General features: G+C 37.0%; 1 protein-coding gene across 1 annotated transcript in view; it reads right to left on the reverse strand.

Moving 5' to 3' along the window:
* Positions 1-16,813, reverse strand: part of LOC150096574 (uncharacterized) — a 109,781-nt gene that overhangs the window by 15,848 nt on the left and 77,120 nt on the right. The gene's annotated exons all lie outside the window — the stretch shown is intronic.

Consider the following 16,813-nt stretch of genomic DNA (forward strand, 5'->3'; position numbering starts at 1 on the left):
GAAATAATCTAAAGGGAAATATTTAGTCGTTTGCTGATGACACAAAGTTGGATAGGGTAATATTTAATCATGATGTAGAGCGCTTTCAGGATGATTTAAATAGGCTGACAGTTGGGCAAAACATAATGGATATGAATTGAATGTCAAGAAGTGTAAAGTTATGCATTCTGGGATACAAAGATTACAAGCTACACTGAGGGAACTGTATCCCGGGAAATTGATGAAGCCAGGGATCTGGGGATAGTAGTAGATAGAGAGCTGAAGTTTAGATGGTGTACTGCTAAAGCAGACAGGGAAGCTCACAGGGTTACTTGGTTATTGAAGAATATGCTAACAAGCAGAGATAAGGTAGTTATCATTTCTCTTTATAAAGCCTGGATATGACTACATCTGGATTATTATGCTCAGGTCTGGTCACTTGGGTTTCTTGGGGATGAGGGAGTGGTGGAGAGGATCCAGAGGCAAGTGACCAAGATGGTGAGTAGTCTGTAGAATACTCCCTATGAGGATTGCAAAAGTTGGTTAATAGACAAAAACAGGGGGAATATGACAGAAACATTTAAGTTACTTTAAGGATTTTGTAAGATTAATGTAGGGGAAATGTTTCAGTACTTGGCTAGTGGAGGCAGAACAAGAGGTCATCCCTGGAAGTTGGATAAGAGTGCGGTTAGCAAGAGCATGAGGAGTAGATTTTTTGCTTGGAGGGTGGTGAATGAATGGAATGGGTTGTCTAAGTCAGTTGTGAGTGTCTGTCCATTAATATTTTCAAGAAGAGGTATGATAGATATTATGTGATAGTTTGGGTCACCCATGATGAATCATAGAACTCCATGGAAGTGCCCATGCAATAATAATAATAATGATGATAATAATAACAATAATAATAATAAAAATCTAGCATTATAGGTCACTCACAAAACCAAAATTTAGCAAATATTTGTTAAGTTTGCAAAGGTGGTTTCATGATTGACTTATTATATTAGAGGAATTATTATTTAGAATTTTAAGAGATACTTCTTTTTCATTGCACGTGAGGAAAAAAAAAACTTAAAATTGGCATGTTTTTAATTTCATATATTTACTATAAAAGGATAAATCATTCTTTCAATGATCTCTGACTGATGAGTAGCAACAAATGAAATTTGTAAATTTTTATTCTTGAAATTTTTTTTTCATAAAAAAGTGATCCAGCAAAACAACATGACCATGTACACTATGAAGGTTTATGAAAAAATATATGTTCCATTAAATGCGCAATTTACAGCAACAATGTGCAAGAGAATAATAACATGATCACGGCATAGGCTTGTGGAGCGAGGACATACTAGAAATGTGTTACTGGTGGGCAGGGCTGGCAGAAGCGGGCATGCAGAGCATGTGGGCGCTGCTACGAAGGAGGCGCCGCCACTGGGGTACCATTCATAAGTTCATTTTTAAGAAACAAAATTTTTATCATGAAAACAAAAAATTCTTAGAATGATCCATATTAAAATAAATAAGGCCGGGTACACCAAATAAAAATTGAAAAAAAATTGTATATTGCCTGCTCTTTGATCAGCCAGCTGTTTACAATTTTACAGCGATAGCAGGCTAAATGCTTGTCTACAGAATGTTGTGTCTGCTGCAGTCTATCTAAAGAAAAATGGTGAACAGTTTTTATGCGCAGAAACGAATTTTCGTACAAAACATTTGTTGCTAGTTAACCAGTCACATGGTACGCATCTCAGTAGGCTACTAGTAGCGCAGTGCAGACTATTATTTCGTCTCTGTGTCGTGTTGTGTAATAATTTCTTGTGGGTATAAAATAGAAATGGAATCAAAAATTTAAAAAAAAGTTATCCAGTGCACAAAATCGTAAGCGTCATGCTGCGAAAGAAGCAGATGTTAAGAAACAAACTGGGACTCTTAATAAATTTGTTAAAATATTAAAATATTCTAATGCAGATTGTAACCAACTCGATACATCAGAAAACAGAGTTGAAGAACCGTGCCCATCATCCAGTTTGCATGAAAGTACTACTGCAACTACTCAGCAAGATAACAAGATGCATGATTTAAGTGAAAAACAGTTAGAATATTTAGTTGTAGTTGACCAAGAACCTAACACATTGTTAGTCTCTGTAAATTTAGAAGATCCGGGTGAATGGGGAAATATTGATGAACAATTACAAGTTGTTTTAATTGAAATGGGACCTGATTTTTTCCCTGATTTTTCAAAAGAAAAATATAATATATCCCAGAAATACATATGGTCATAAATTTGGCGACACGTATTATAATAGAAAAATGAAAAACAGTGAACTCATGCCAAGAACATGGCTCATTTATTCCAAAACTTTAAATTCTGTTTTTTTGCTTTTGTTGCAAACCTATCACACCTCCGAATCAAGTAGTCTTGTAGAAGGTTATAATGATTGGAGAAATGTAAGTACAACTTTGTATAGACATGAGACTAGTTTAACTCACATGAAAAATTTCTTAAAATGGAAGGAAGTTGATAAAAATTTAAAAAACAAAACTACTATTGATTGCCAGACTCAATGGAAAAGAAACATTGGACGAGTGTTTTCGAACACTTGATTGAAATTATAAAATTCCTCGGTAGCCAAAATTTAACTTTTCACGGATCATCTGATAAATTATATGAAAGGAATAACGGCAATTTTGTAAAATTAGTCGAATTGTTTGCGAAGTTTGATCCCGTTATGGAAAATCATGTTGAAAGGACCCTACAACGAAACAATAGAGTACACTATTTGAGTAAAGACAGTCAAAATGAAATATTGGAAACTTTGAGTAACGCAATCAGGGATACAATTTTATTATCAATTCGAAAATCTAAATATTATTTCATAATTTTAGACTGCACACTTGATGTAAAGTAATACAGAACAAATGACCATTATCATTATTATTATTCACTTTGTTTCCTGTGACAATGGAATTGTCAAGATCAGGGAAAACTTTTTAGGTTTTCCCTGATATATCAGATTCCAAAGGATGTGGTTTATGTGCAACAATAATGGAACAACTGGAAAATGGAACATTCCCATTGAAGACATGTGAGGTCAAGGGTATGACAATGGGGCAAATATGAAAGGGAAAAAATATGGGCTCCAAAATTTGCTTTTAAACAAAAATCCTCAAGCTTTTTACGTGCCATGTGCTGCTCATACTCTAAATTTAATCATTAACAATGCAGCCAAAGTGAATGCAGATACAATTAGTTTCTTTGCAATTATTCAAGAAATATAAAATTTCTTTTCCTTCTCTTACAACCATTGGGCAACCTTTTAAAGTTCATAAAAAAATTAACATTGAAACAGAAATCAGAAACGCGATAGGAAAGTAAAATTAATGCAATCTGCCCTCTACGATATCAGTTAGGAGAAATTTATGATGCACTTTTTGAAATTTTAAATAATGAAAATTTTAATAAAGAAACTTAGCATGAAGCACACACATTATGTGCTGAAATAAAGGACTACAAATTTATTTGCTCTTTTATAACTGTGCATGATTTACTTAACAGAATAAACCCTGTGAGTAAAATGCTTCAAGACAAAAATATGAACATTACACTTGCTTTAAAATCTATCGAAAACTTAAAAATATTCTTACAAGAGTATCGATTAGGTACAAATTTTAAAGAAGTTTTAAAATGGCAAAAGAACTGAGTGAAGAGGTGGACGGAGAACAAGAATTTAAAACTGGTACGGAAGTCCGACAATTTGACTACGAGCATCATGACAAAACGCCACAATCGCCAGAAAATAAATTTTGAGTGAATGTGTTTTATACACTTCTAGACGTTGCAACGTTAATAGAACGGTTTGAACAACTAAAAACATATGATAATTTCAATTTCTTGTATAGATCACTACAAATTAATAACAAAGATTTACGAAAAAATTGTGATGATTTAGAGATTCTCTTGAAGGACGGTGGCAATAAAGATGTAAATGCAATACAACTATATGACGAGTTATGTGCTTTCTGGGATATTTTTCGGAAGGATAATTTAAATATTCAAAACCCTTTCGATATTCTTAATTTTATGGTGTCCAATAATTTATCTTTCCCTAACTTTTCAATTGCTTTAAGAATACTATTAACCTTACCTGTTAGTGTAGCGAGCGGTGACTGTTCCTTTTCCAAGTTGAAATTGATTAAAACCTACTTAAGAACAAGTATGTCACAAAAAAAGGCTTGTTAGTTTGGCATTAATAGCTATTAAAAATGATATATGTGCGGAATTAGACGTTAAGACCATTATTTCTAATTTTGTGAATATGAAATCAAAAACCCTAAAATTTTAATTAAAAAAAATTTCAAGTATATTTATGTAATTTAATTTATTTTCTGTTATTCTGTAAGGATGTTATTTTTTGAATACTTATATTAAATGTTCTAATTATTCCTGAATTCTTTTCTTATTTTCTCATCTATCTTGAATTTTTTTTATTTTCCTAAAAGATAGTTCCACTTTTAAAAATTATTAAAAATTTTTTACAAGTTACTAAGAATTTAGTAACTTGTAAAATGCAAGAATATTTTAAACTTTAGTTCAAATAAATTTTAACTTAAATTAAAATTCATTTTAATTTTGTTAGCGATTCGGATCAGTTAGAAGGCTATAATCCCTGTATCATTATATTCAACGATTAAAGTGAAGTGGCTTTATCAAAATTTGCTTTAACTTTTGAGAATTTTTTGAATATTCGGGTTTTTAACGATTATCCTGCCTAGTCAACACCCCCGGTTCGTTACATTTAGCGAACCAACATGTGGCTGTTTTGTCAAAATTTATTTAAGAAATTTCAAATAATTAAAATTTTTATTATCGTAAAAGAACCACACATGCCCAGATCGTTACAGGGGCATTTAGATAGACATTGCATGCGGGCGACAAAGACCCTAGCGCCGGCTCTGCTGGTGGATATTTCTTCCACATGAAAGAACCAGTTGAGATAGAAATAATTTACTGACTACTCAACTAGTTTCATAATTATTGTGTTTCAGATCATCAGGAAAAATAAGTGAATAAACTAAAAAATAGCAGGTAAAGTACATAATGAAATATTTGAAAACAGTAAAAAGATACATTTGTTATGATATTGTTTGCTGGTTCATGGTGTTGTGCAAACTACTAATAACCATGTGTGCATCATGTTTAACTAGAGAAGACAAGACGATGTAAAATCATCCCTTGTTTTTTGTTGCATTATTGAAGTTGCTTACCTATCTTAGCTGACTTCTTGAATGCTCTTGAGAAAAATCTGTAATCTATGTGGAGCATTTTTTGGTTTGTTGCCAAAATACTTAATGTTCAGTTTCAGCTGTACGTGCTGCCAGTCCTGATTTGTGTTTCCTTTTGTTCTCTATGTCCTTGATGTGTTCAGACTGGCATACCTCTTCTAACCTGCCTGCCTGTTCTATGTAGCACAAACTACAGTTGATCTTGTAGACACCAGATTTTGAGCTGTGAAAGGTGAAATAGATTAGAGCAATTAGAAATGGGAGCAAACATTGGGACCATAGTAGAAGAGCTTCAACAGGAGTTAATGAAAATGAAAAGTGAAATAAAACATCTGGAAGAGGATATTAAACAGCTAAAGGAAAGATTGGCTGGTGATAAGGAGAATGAGGAATTCAATGCTATAAAGAAAGAATCAAAAGATAGTTGTATATCAGTGTATGGGGGACTCGATCATTAGAGGTGTGATTACTAATAAAGTGCACAAAACATGCTATCCTGGTGGAACAATAAAGCAAATAACTGATGCATTGCAGAAAAGGAAATAGCAGGAGTGAAAAAATGGCAGTTGTGGGCACAAATGACTTAGTTGTGGAGAAAAAGAATGTTGATAGAGACTTGAGGAAGATGTTGCAGAAGATAAAGAAGAATAGTGTTGTTGGGAAAGTCGTAGGCATGCTGCCCAGATATAACAACAGTGAACTGAGAAGGAGAGCAGAGATAATGAATAGTAAGATGGCTGAGTTCTATGCGGCAAAGAGGGTTCAATTTGTAAATCTGTGGAGTGAATTTGAAGGTAAGTTCAAATGGTATAAAGCTGATGGATTACATTTTGATGGGTTTGGTGTTAGGCATTTAGAAAGATTATTGTTTTCTGAGAAAGCACAGAGTCAAGAAGTTAATGTAGCAAATGATCAGAGTCTACCTGTGAAATAGGATATCACACGATTGTACAGCAGGAGGAAGATGGATATGAAATTGAAGATGTGGTTGCAGCAGCACAAGGTGATGGAATGCATAAAGGCAAGGATGAGATAGGTAAGAATGGAAATCACAGTCAGGATTGGGAAGCGGGAGTGGTCAAGAGAGGAGAGGAGTGTAGTGTAGTGTAGTGTAGCGGCTAGAATAGAAAATGTTGGTGCTGTAGGATGGCCTCAAACACACAGCGATTACTATGTTAATACACAAATGTAAGGAGTATTCAAAACAAGAGAGCTGAGTTTCTGGCATTGATTGAGACGATATGCCCAAAAGTAATTGGAATAAGTGAAACTTGGTTGTCTGAGGAGAATGTGATGTTGGGAATAGAATTAGAAGGATATATAATTTTCTGAAAGGAAAAGAGGAGGGGGGGGTGCTATTAATGATTACAGAAGAATTGTGTCTGCAAAGTGCAGAAGTTGATGGGGCATGCACAGATTTTTGAATCTGTGGTGCGAAGTTGAAATAAACAGGTTAGTATATCTGATAGGATGCTGTTATAATCAGGGAATGCAGAGAATACTGATTATGAAATGTTTAGGCAAATTAGTTGGGCATGTAAAAAGAAGGTGATCCTGATGGGAGACTTTAATTACAGGAATATAGACTGGACGGAGGAGACAGTGTATGGAAACAAGGAGAGCGAGTTTGTGAAATTTCTGAGAGATAAGTATCTTAAGAAGCACATGATTAAAGCAACTAGAGGCTTTAATGTTTTGGATTTGGTGATAACTTCACAAGATGTAGTTGTTAATGAAGTGTTGACACTGCCACTAGTTGGTGAGAGTGATCACAAGGAACTTGTTTGGTAAGTGATGAAACAAGAAAAGGTCACTGCCAAAAATGGATACATGTGCAAGTATAAAGCAGTAGATTATAGGAAGCTCTGTAGTCAGTTAGCATCAATACATTGGGTAGATGAGCTGAGCAGAAAAGATGTTGACAAGGCATGGAAACTCATAAGGCAGTATCTGACTGCATACTGAGGATTAAGTGAGTAAATTGAGTAGGAGTGAAATGGATGAACAGCGAAATCAAGCAAGCAAGCTGTGCTGGAAAAGAAAATGTTATGGAGGAGGTACAAGACACTTGGTGGTGATGAGATCCATGAAGTGTATAAGGTGCAGGCCAGAAAGGTGACGAGCATGGTAAAGAAAGCAAAGGTGCAGTATTAGAGGAGATTGGCTGGTCAGGCCAAGGTTAACTGAAGGAAATTTTTCCAGACTAACAGCTGTAAAGGATATAGTGGAATTATTGAATGAGCACTTTATCACCGTATATCATATATCGCTATTATTATTATTATTCAGCCCTCCAAGGAGTCAAAAGACTCATCGAGGGAGGTCCTTCCTAAGACATAAAGTCTGTCAAGACTCACTGAGGGGAGGTCCCCCCCCTGAGAAACACAAAGTCCATCATACCACTCTTTAAACTCACTGACCGTTCTCGCTCCCACCACTCCATCAGGCAATGCATTCCACGGCTCAACCACCCTCCACACAAAGAAACCACTCCTTACCCTCTTGCTCACAGTTTCCTTTCGTAACTTCCAGGGATGGCCTCTTGTCATCACTCCTTCCCGCTGATCAACCAAGCGAAAGAACTCCCCAGTGTCAACCCTGTAACCACCTCTCAACAGTTTAAAAGTCTCAATCATATCACCTCTCCTTCTTCTATCCACCAAACTCTGCAGTCCACATTCTCTCAGCCGATCCTCATAACTATCCTTGTACAGTCCTGAAACCATCTTTGTCATCCGTCTTTGTATCCTTTCCACAGTTAATTTATCCCCTTCAAATCCTGGGGACCAAATCTGAGAACAATAGTCCAAGTGTGGTCTGATCAGAGACTTATACAACGGAATGATAACCTTCTTATCTCTGCAGGTCAGTGTCCTTCTCATAATAGCAGCAATCCTCTGTGTTACCTTCACCACCTTTGCAATATGTCCCCTAAACTTCAGGTTTCTATCAATCATCAACCCCAGATCTCTTGTCTCCCCTACTTCCTCCAGTATAACTCCTCCCATAGAGTATGCAGCATCCCATCGATGTTTCCCAAACCTCAAGACCTTACATTTTGCTGTATTAAACTGACACCCCCATTCATTTGCCCATCTATCTAGCTTATTTAAATCCTCTTGCAGGGCTACCACATCTGCACTATTACTAATAATCCTTCCCAGCTTCGCATCATCTGCAAACAACTGAATATCCCCCTGCAATTCACTGGCTATGTCATTGATATAAAGGTTAAACAATATAGGTCCTAGTACTGAGCCCTGTGTGACCCCACTTGTAACCCTCTGCCTCCTGGAAACTGCTCCACCATACACAACTCTCTGATACCTATCAGACAGCCAATCCTGAATCCAGTTGACCAATCTGACATCCAGACCCATGTGCTGCAACTTAAATATCAGCATATCATGTGGCACCCTGTCAAATGCCTTCGCCAAGTCTAAGAAAATTGCAGTATATGCCTTTCCCTCATCTAATGTTCTTGTAACTTTATTATAAAAGGCTAGCATATTGCTAAAACAAGAGCGTCCTTTCACAAATCCATGTTGATTCTCACAGATAACATTACCCTCATCTGCCCAATGCTGTACACGATCCCTCACTACTTTCTCCAAGATCTTAACAACTACTGATGACACACAGACTGGCCTATAATTAGACACTTCCAGTCTGTTACCACCCTTATGCAATGGCACTTTCTTACCTTCCTTCCATTCCCTGGGCACCTTTGCCAAAGCCAGACTTTCATTGAAAAGCCACGTTAAAGGTACTGTCAATTCCCTAGCACATTCTCTCAAAACTCGTGGCGAAATACCATCCAGTCCCACAGCTTTACTGACATCCAGAGTACTCAGTATCTGAAACACACTCTCCTCCTGTACCTCCAGACCTCGTACCAGTCCTATCCCTCTAGCATTAAAACTGACTCCTTCCCGCTGATCAACCAAGCGAAAGAACTCCCCAGTGTCAATCCTGTAACCACCTCTCAACAGTTTAAAAGTCTCAATCATATCACCTCTCCTTCTTCTATCCACCAAACTCTGCAGTCCACATTCTCTCAGCCGATCCTCATAACTATCCTTGTACAGTCCTGAAACCATCTTTGTCATCCGTCTTTGTATCCTTTCCACAATAAAATTAGTTTAATCCTTTATCCAAGTGTGAGCAAACAAAGTTTGCGCCTGAAGTATCTTCAGGACTAGGGTAAAGTGATACAACACCAGGGCAACTCGTTGCAAAGGTGGAGAAAGCTACCAACACTCCTAACTCAGTATCTCCTATAATGCAAAACACATCTCCTTGCGGATATGTCTAATGTTATGCATTAAAGGAAGGGCCACTACCCAGACTAGTTTCGACCTTTATTGAGGTCTCTTCAGTGGGAGCCAGGCCCTAGTGGAAATACCAAGCAGAAGCATTAGCAGGTCATCTCTACCTATAGGAGTTGCCAAATGGTGTGCCACCCTTTTTTAATAAATTACTCTGGATTTAGAGAAAGATGTTGAAAGTTTATTTTTTCACTTGGTTAGAGTATAATAAAATTAGTTTAATCCTTTATCCAAGTGTGAGCAAACAAAGTTTGCGCCTGAAGTATCTTCAGGACTAGGGTAAAGTGATACAACACCAGGGCAACTCGTTGCAAAGGTGGAGAAAGCTACCAACACTCCTAACTCAGTATCTCCTATAATGCAAAACACATCTCCTTGCGGATATGTCTAATGTTATGCATTAAAGGAAGGGCCACTGGTGTTGTATCACTTTACCCTAGTCCTGAAGATACTTCAGGCGCAAACTTTGTTTGCTCACACTTGGATAAAGGATTAAACTAATTTTATTATACTCTAACCAAGTGAAAAAATAAACTTTCAACATCTTTCTCTAAATCCAGAGTAATTTATTAAAAAAGGGTGGCACACCATTTGGCAACTCCTATAGGTAGAGATGACCTGCTAATGCTTCTGCTTGGTATTTCCACTAGGGCCTGGCTCCCACTGAAGAGACCTCAATAAAGGTCGAAACTAGTCTGGGTAGTGGCCCTTCCTTTAATGCATAACATTAGACATATCCGCAAGGAGATGTGTTTTGCATTATAGGAGATACTGAGTTAGGAGTGTTGGTAGCTTTCTCCACCTTTGCAACGAGTTGCCCTGGTGTTGTATCACTTTACCCTAGTCCTGAAGATACTTCAGGCGCAAACTTTGTTTGCTCACACTTGGATAAAGGATTAAACTAATTTTATTATACTCTAACCAAGTGAAAAAATAAACTTTCAACATCTTTCTCTAAATCCAGAGTAATTTATTAAAAAAGGGTGGCACACCATTTGGCAACTCCTATAGGTAGAGATGACCTGCTAATGCTTCTGCTTGGTATTTCCACTAGGGCCTAGCTCCCACTGAAGAGACCTCAATAAAGGTCGAAACTAGTCTGGGTAGTGGCCCTTCCTTTAATGCATAACATTAGACATATCCGCAAGGAGATGTGTTTTGCATTATAGGAGATACTGAGTTAGGAGTGTTGGTAGCTTTCTCCACCTTTGCAACGAGTTGCCCTGGTGTTGTATCACTTTACCCTAGTCCTGAAGATACTTCAGGCGCAAACTTTGTTTGCTCACACTTGGATAAAGGATTAAACTAATTTTATTATACTCTAACCAAGTGAAAAAATAAACTTTCAACATCTTTCTCTAAATCCAGAGTAATTTATTAAAAAAAAGGGTGGCACACCATTTGGCAACTCCTATAGGTAGAGATGACCTGCTAATGCTTCTGCTTGGTATTTCCACTAGGGCCTGGCTCCCACTGAAGAGACCTCAATAAAGGTCGAAACTAGTCTGGGTAGTGGCCCTTCCTTTAATGCATAACATTAGACATATCCGCAAGGAGATGTGTTTTGCATTATAGGAGATACTGAGTTAGGAGTGTTGGTAGCTTTCTCCACCTTTGCAACGAGTTGCCCTGGTGTTGTATCACTTTACCCTAGTCCTGAAGATACTTCAGGCGCAAACTTTGTTTGCTCACACTTGGATAAAGGATTAAACTAATTTTATTATACTCTAACCAAGTGAAAAAATAAACTTTCAATATCCTTTCCACAGTTAATTTATCCCCTTCAATCATCAACCCCAGATCTCTTGTCTCCCCTACTTCCTCCAGTATAACTCCTCTCATAGAGTATGCAGCATCCCATCGATGTTTCCCAAACTGGTATAAATTATCCAGTATAATATATAGAAGAGAGGCAAGTATTAGGAGAATTGGAAGTGAAAGAAACAGAGATGTATCAGATGTTGGTTGGGTTAGATCTGAATAAGGCTGTGGGAATGGATGACATATCACCACATATGCTTAAGGAATGTGCACTTCAGTTGGTTATGCCCTTGACCTGGTTATTTAATGAAAGTCTTGCAGTGGGTACGGTTTCTAAATAGTGGAAAGAAGGCAAAATAGTACCAGTTCACAAGCATGGTTCTAAGAAAGAAGTCTCTAACTATAGGCCAGTCTGTATAACTGCAGTTGTGGTCAAGGTGCTGAAGAGATTGGTAATGAATAGAATACAGAATTGGGTTGATGGACATGGCATTCTTTATGATGGTCAGCATGGATTTGTAAAGGGTATGTCCTGTTTCAGTAATTTACTTGCATTTTATGATAAGGTGATGAGTGTGTTAGATAAATGAGAATCATATACAGTGATATTTTTAGACTTTGCAAAAGCGTTTGATAGATTACCACATGATAAGTTGGTGTACAAGCTGCAGAGGATGGGAATAGATAGATGGATCGGAGATCGGCTCTGAACAATACCAGCAGGTTGTGTATGATGGAGCAGTGGCTCAAAAAAGAAGGGTAACCAGTGGCGTGCCCAGGGTTCTGTTCTTGGGTCCCTGCTGTTAACTTGTTTGTAAATGATATATCATGTGGACTGACTGGGGATCTTCAGTTATTTGCTTATGATGAAAAGTTGGGAAGAATTATAAGTAGCACTGCTGATGCTGAATCCCTCCAGGAAGATTTGAATAGACTTTTTACTTGGACAAAAGAGTGGGGTTGCAGTTTTAATATCAATAAGTGCAAGGTGTTGCATTTCGGAATGCAGAAATATAAGGCTGTGTACTACATCAATGGTGCTGTACTGTAGGAAGTGAATGAGATTAGAGATTTCGGATTGATGGTTGACAGTAGACTGAAGTTTAGAGGGCATATTGCTAGTGTTGCAAAGATTGCACATCATCGTGCTGCTATAATAAGAAGTACTCTGACATGAAAGGATAAGGAAGTAGTTGTGTCACGGTATAAAGCACTGGTCACCTGGTTTTCAATGTGATGTGAAGACATTGAAGAGGTTCCAGATAAGAGTGACTAAGACATATCAGGAGTTTGGAATGTTAGCTATGGAGAGACATTCAAGAGATGTGGATTACAGAGTTTGGTGGATAGGAGGAAGAGAGGTGATGTGATAAAGACATTTAAGTTAGTGAGAGGATTTTATCAGATTAATCCAGAGGAGATTATTATTAAAGAGACCTCTAGGGAGTCAGAGACTCATCGATTAGATCACATACTACACACACCAGCTGTCATACTTATTCTTGAATTCATTCACACTGCTTGTGCTCACAACATCCAATGGCAATCCATTCCAATCAAGCACCACCCTCTGAGAGAAAAATCTAGCCCTCACTCCCTTCTTAGCGGTCTTCATTCTCAGCTTCCAATGATGCCCTCTCATCCTTTCCCGCATCCTCCATAAATTGAAAAATTCTATCAATTGAAATCCTGTATGACCCTTTCAGCAATTTGTAAATCTCAATCATACCACCCCTCTTTCTCCTGTTTGCTAGTGTCTGCAATCTACAAATTCTCAATCTGTCTTCATAATCAGTATTCCACAATCCTGATATCATTTCTAACACTCTCCAATATGTCAGAATCACAATGGAAACTAGGAGACCAGACCTGCACACAATAGTCTAAGTGAGGTCTTATCAAGGCCTAGTAAAGAGGCAAAATAACATCCTTATCTTTACATGTGAACATTCGTTTAAGTATTGCAATTATCTTTTGAGTTGTATTTGCAATCTTTGCCACATGGCCCCTGAACTTCAACTTTTTTATCTACTATTATAAAAAGAGTAGAAGGTGAAAGGAGAAGAACCAGAGGTCATTCCTGGAAGTTATGTAAAAGTTTGGTGAAGAAGGGTGTGAGGAGTAGATTTTTTACATGGAGAATTGTCAGCGAATGTAATGCAAGGAGTGTTAAGGTCTTTAAGATTCCATATGATAAATAAGTTGTCAGTTGAATGAATCTCCCACGATGAGTCTGTCGACTCCATGGAGGGTGTAATAATAATAATAATAATAATAATAATTGGGGAAGCTTTAGAGGTTTCAGAAGATTAGAAAATCTTGTTGAGGGGTAGAAGGCAACCCTTATATTTTGGTGAAGTAGTGTCCTTGATATCGTATCTGTGAGAGACTGTATATAGGAGACTGTATATACGTCAGGAACAGCTTTCATTAAATGCTGCACACAGAAAGTTCTGTTTGTCTGGACAAACCTGATAACGGTGATCTTGTTCCTGATACTGTTTTAGGACCACATTTACACCTCTTAGACAAGCAATGTGATTTATCTTTACAGAATAAACACCATAAAAATATCTCACTTTTGAGAAACCAGTCAGCTCTGCTGTTTTCAATATCATGGCTTCAGTTAGATGGCACCCACAATAAATCCTTTATCAAAATCCAAAAGATCCTTTGTTTTTTCCATTGTGATCAATACTATCTGATGATTACTGACCAGCAGCATTATTAAATAGTTGTCTAGAACATGTGGTGATGCATGTGACTGAATAAAAGTTTTTAATTCAATGGCTGGTATGTGTATAATTCTTGTAATTAAAGTCTTCCATTAGACTCACCTTCTTTTTACATGCTGAACCGATTTGCCTAAACATTTCACAATCAGTATTCTTTACATTCACTGGCCTATAACAGCATCTAGTCTGTTAATTTCAACTTCACACCACACAGATTCAAAATCTGCACTTGTACTATCAACTTCCACACTTTTGGACACAATTCTTCTGCAATTATTAACAGCAATCCCCCTCCTCTTTTTATCTTCCTGCCCTTCCAGAAAATTGTATATGCTTCCATTTCTATTCCTGACATCATATCATCCTCAGACAACCAAGTTTCACTTATCCTGATTATCTTTGAGCATACTGACTCAATCACTGCAACAAACTCAGCTCCCTATGTCTTTGAGGCCATTCTACCAGCATCAACATTCTCTACTTAGCTGCTATATCATATCTCTCTCTTCTGTCTGATCACTCCTGTTTCCCTGATCCTGACTCTAAATGCCATTCATACCTGTCCCATCCTCACGTTTATGCATTTCATTACTTGTACTGCTGCAACCACATCTTCAATTTCATATCCATCTTCCTCCTGCTGTAAAATCTGTTGATTTGTGCTATCATGTTTCACAGGTAGACTCTGATCATTTGCTACATTAACTTCTTGATTCGGTACATTCTCAGCAAACAATAGCCTTTCTAAATGTACTATACCAAACCCATTCCATGTAAACCATCAAATTTAAATCATTCCAACTTTCCTTCAAATTCACTCCACAGATTTACAAACTAAATCCCCTTTGCCTCACACAACTCAGCAATCTTGCTATTCATGATCTTTGCCCTCCTTCTCAACTCATTATTGTCATATGTGGGGAACATGCTAATGACTTTTCTAACAACACTATTATCCTTTATCTCCCACAATAGCTTCCACAAGTCTATATCAACATTTCTTTTTTCACTAAGTCATTTGTGTCCACAACTACCACTAATTCTGATGTCTGCTCTACAAGTCTCATTTTTTGGCATGTTTTATATATACATGTGGTGAAATATGTAGGCTAACATCACTTTGACTAATGCATTTCTGATATGAAAAAAGCTGTCTCAAAGTTTACAAAAAATTAAAAACAACTGACTTTGAAGTCTCTCCCATCCCTCTAAAAAAAAAAAAAATTATGTGGAGACCAAATAAAAATTTGAAAATTTTACGAACGATACTCTTGATATGTGGCTATACATCATTGGCCCAATTTTGTTATTTTCATTTGAATCAGACAACCTTTTGAAAATGAAGACTATGATTTTGGTTATACCTTTCAGCATATTTAGTAAATTTTTTTTGAGGATCATGAGTGATTTACCATATGACAGGAAATAACAACATAGACTAAAATATTAATTATAAGAATTTAAATTAATAGGAAGGCTCTAACAATGGGCAAACGAGGCTGAAGAAAGGCAACCAAAGTGAGGTCTCGAGTCCTAAATGGTGCCCCTGGCAGTGAAAGCATACAACTTTCCTTGGAGTCTAATAATAAATTTAGTTTAATCCTTTATCCAAGTGTGTGCAAACAAAGTTTGTGCCTGAAAGTATCTTCAGGACTGGGGTAAAGTGGTACAACACCAGGCAACTCATTGCAAAGGTGGAGCAAGCTACCAATACTCTTATCTCAGTATCTCCCATAATACAAAACACATCTCCTTGCGGATATGTATAATGTTATGCATTAAGGGAGGGGCCACTACCCAGACTAGTTTCGACCTTTATTGAGGTCCCTTCAGTGGGAGCCAGGCCCAAGTGGAGATACCAAGGCAGAAGCATTAGCAAGGTAATCTCCTCATATAGGAGCTGCCAAATGTGCCACCTTTTTATTAAATTACTCTGGATTTAGAGAAAGATGTTGAAAGTTTATTTTTCACTTGGTCAGACTATAATAAATTTAGTTTAATCCTTTATCCAAGTGCGTGCAAACAAAGTTTGCACACACTTGGCATTATGTTTTGCATTTGTGTTTTGCATTATGGAAGATACTGAGATAGGAGTGTTGGTAGCTTGCCCCACCTTTGCAAGGAGTTGCCTGGTGTTGTACCACTTTACGCCAGTCCTGAAGATACTTTCAGGCACAAACTTTGTTTGCACACACTTGGATAAAGGATTAAACTAAATTTATTATAGTCTGACCAAGTGAAAAATAAACTTTCAAAAAAAAAAAAAAAATTTCCTTGGAGTCATCACAAACAATTATCCTTAAAAGATTTGTAAGATGCCTTAATATTGATAGCTGCCAATGCTAGTTTCACATTCTGATGTATTGAACACACACATGCAAAGTGAGTACCACTAGCACCAGCTAACACACAATTTTTTAGCCTTAATGCAGCAAATTTAGAAAATCTCTATCCTTATATCTGGGTAGGTTTCTTTGAACTTCTAGTATACTTCTTCAAATTGAAGAGTACCAGAAAATCTCGCTCCTTTAATTTTATTCTACTTAGATTTTTCAGTGGCACAATCTTTGGCACTAGGTATAACTGAACTATCTTCTTAATTATATCATCACTTAACCTATTTCCACTTTTTCATGCTCTCTATATTTCTTTCTTGCTCTAGAATTTCTAAGTATTCACTACATATATCTGTAAAAATGTTGTGTGTGTGTGTGTGTGTGTTTCTTATGG

This window comes from Typopeltis vanoorti, chromosome 18 (assembly GCF_054136105.1).
Source record: "Typopeltis vanoorti isolate ZY-2024b chromosome 18, IOZ_Tvanoo_1.0, whole genome shotgun sequence".
NCBI lineage: Eukaryota > Metazoa > Arthropoda > Arachnida > Uropygi > Thelyphonidae > Typopeltis > Typopeltis vanoorti.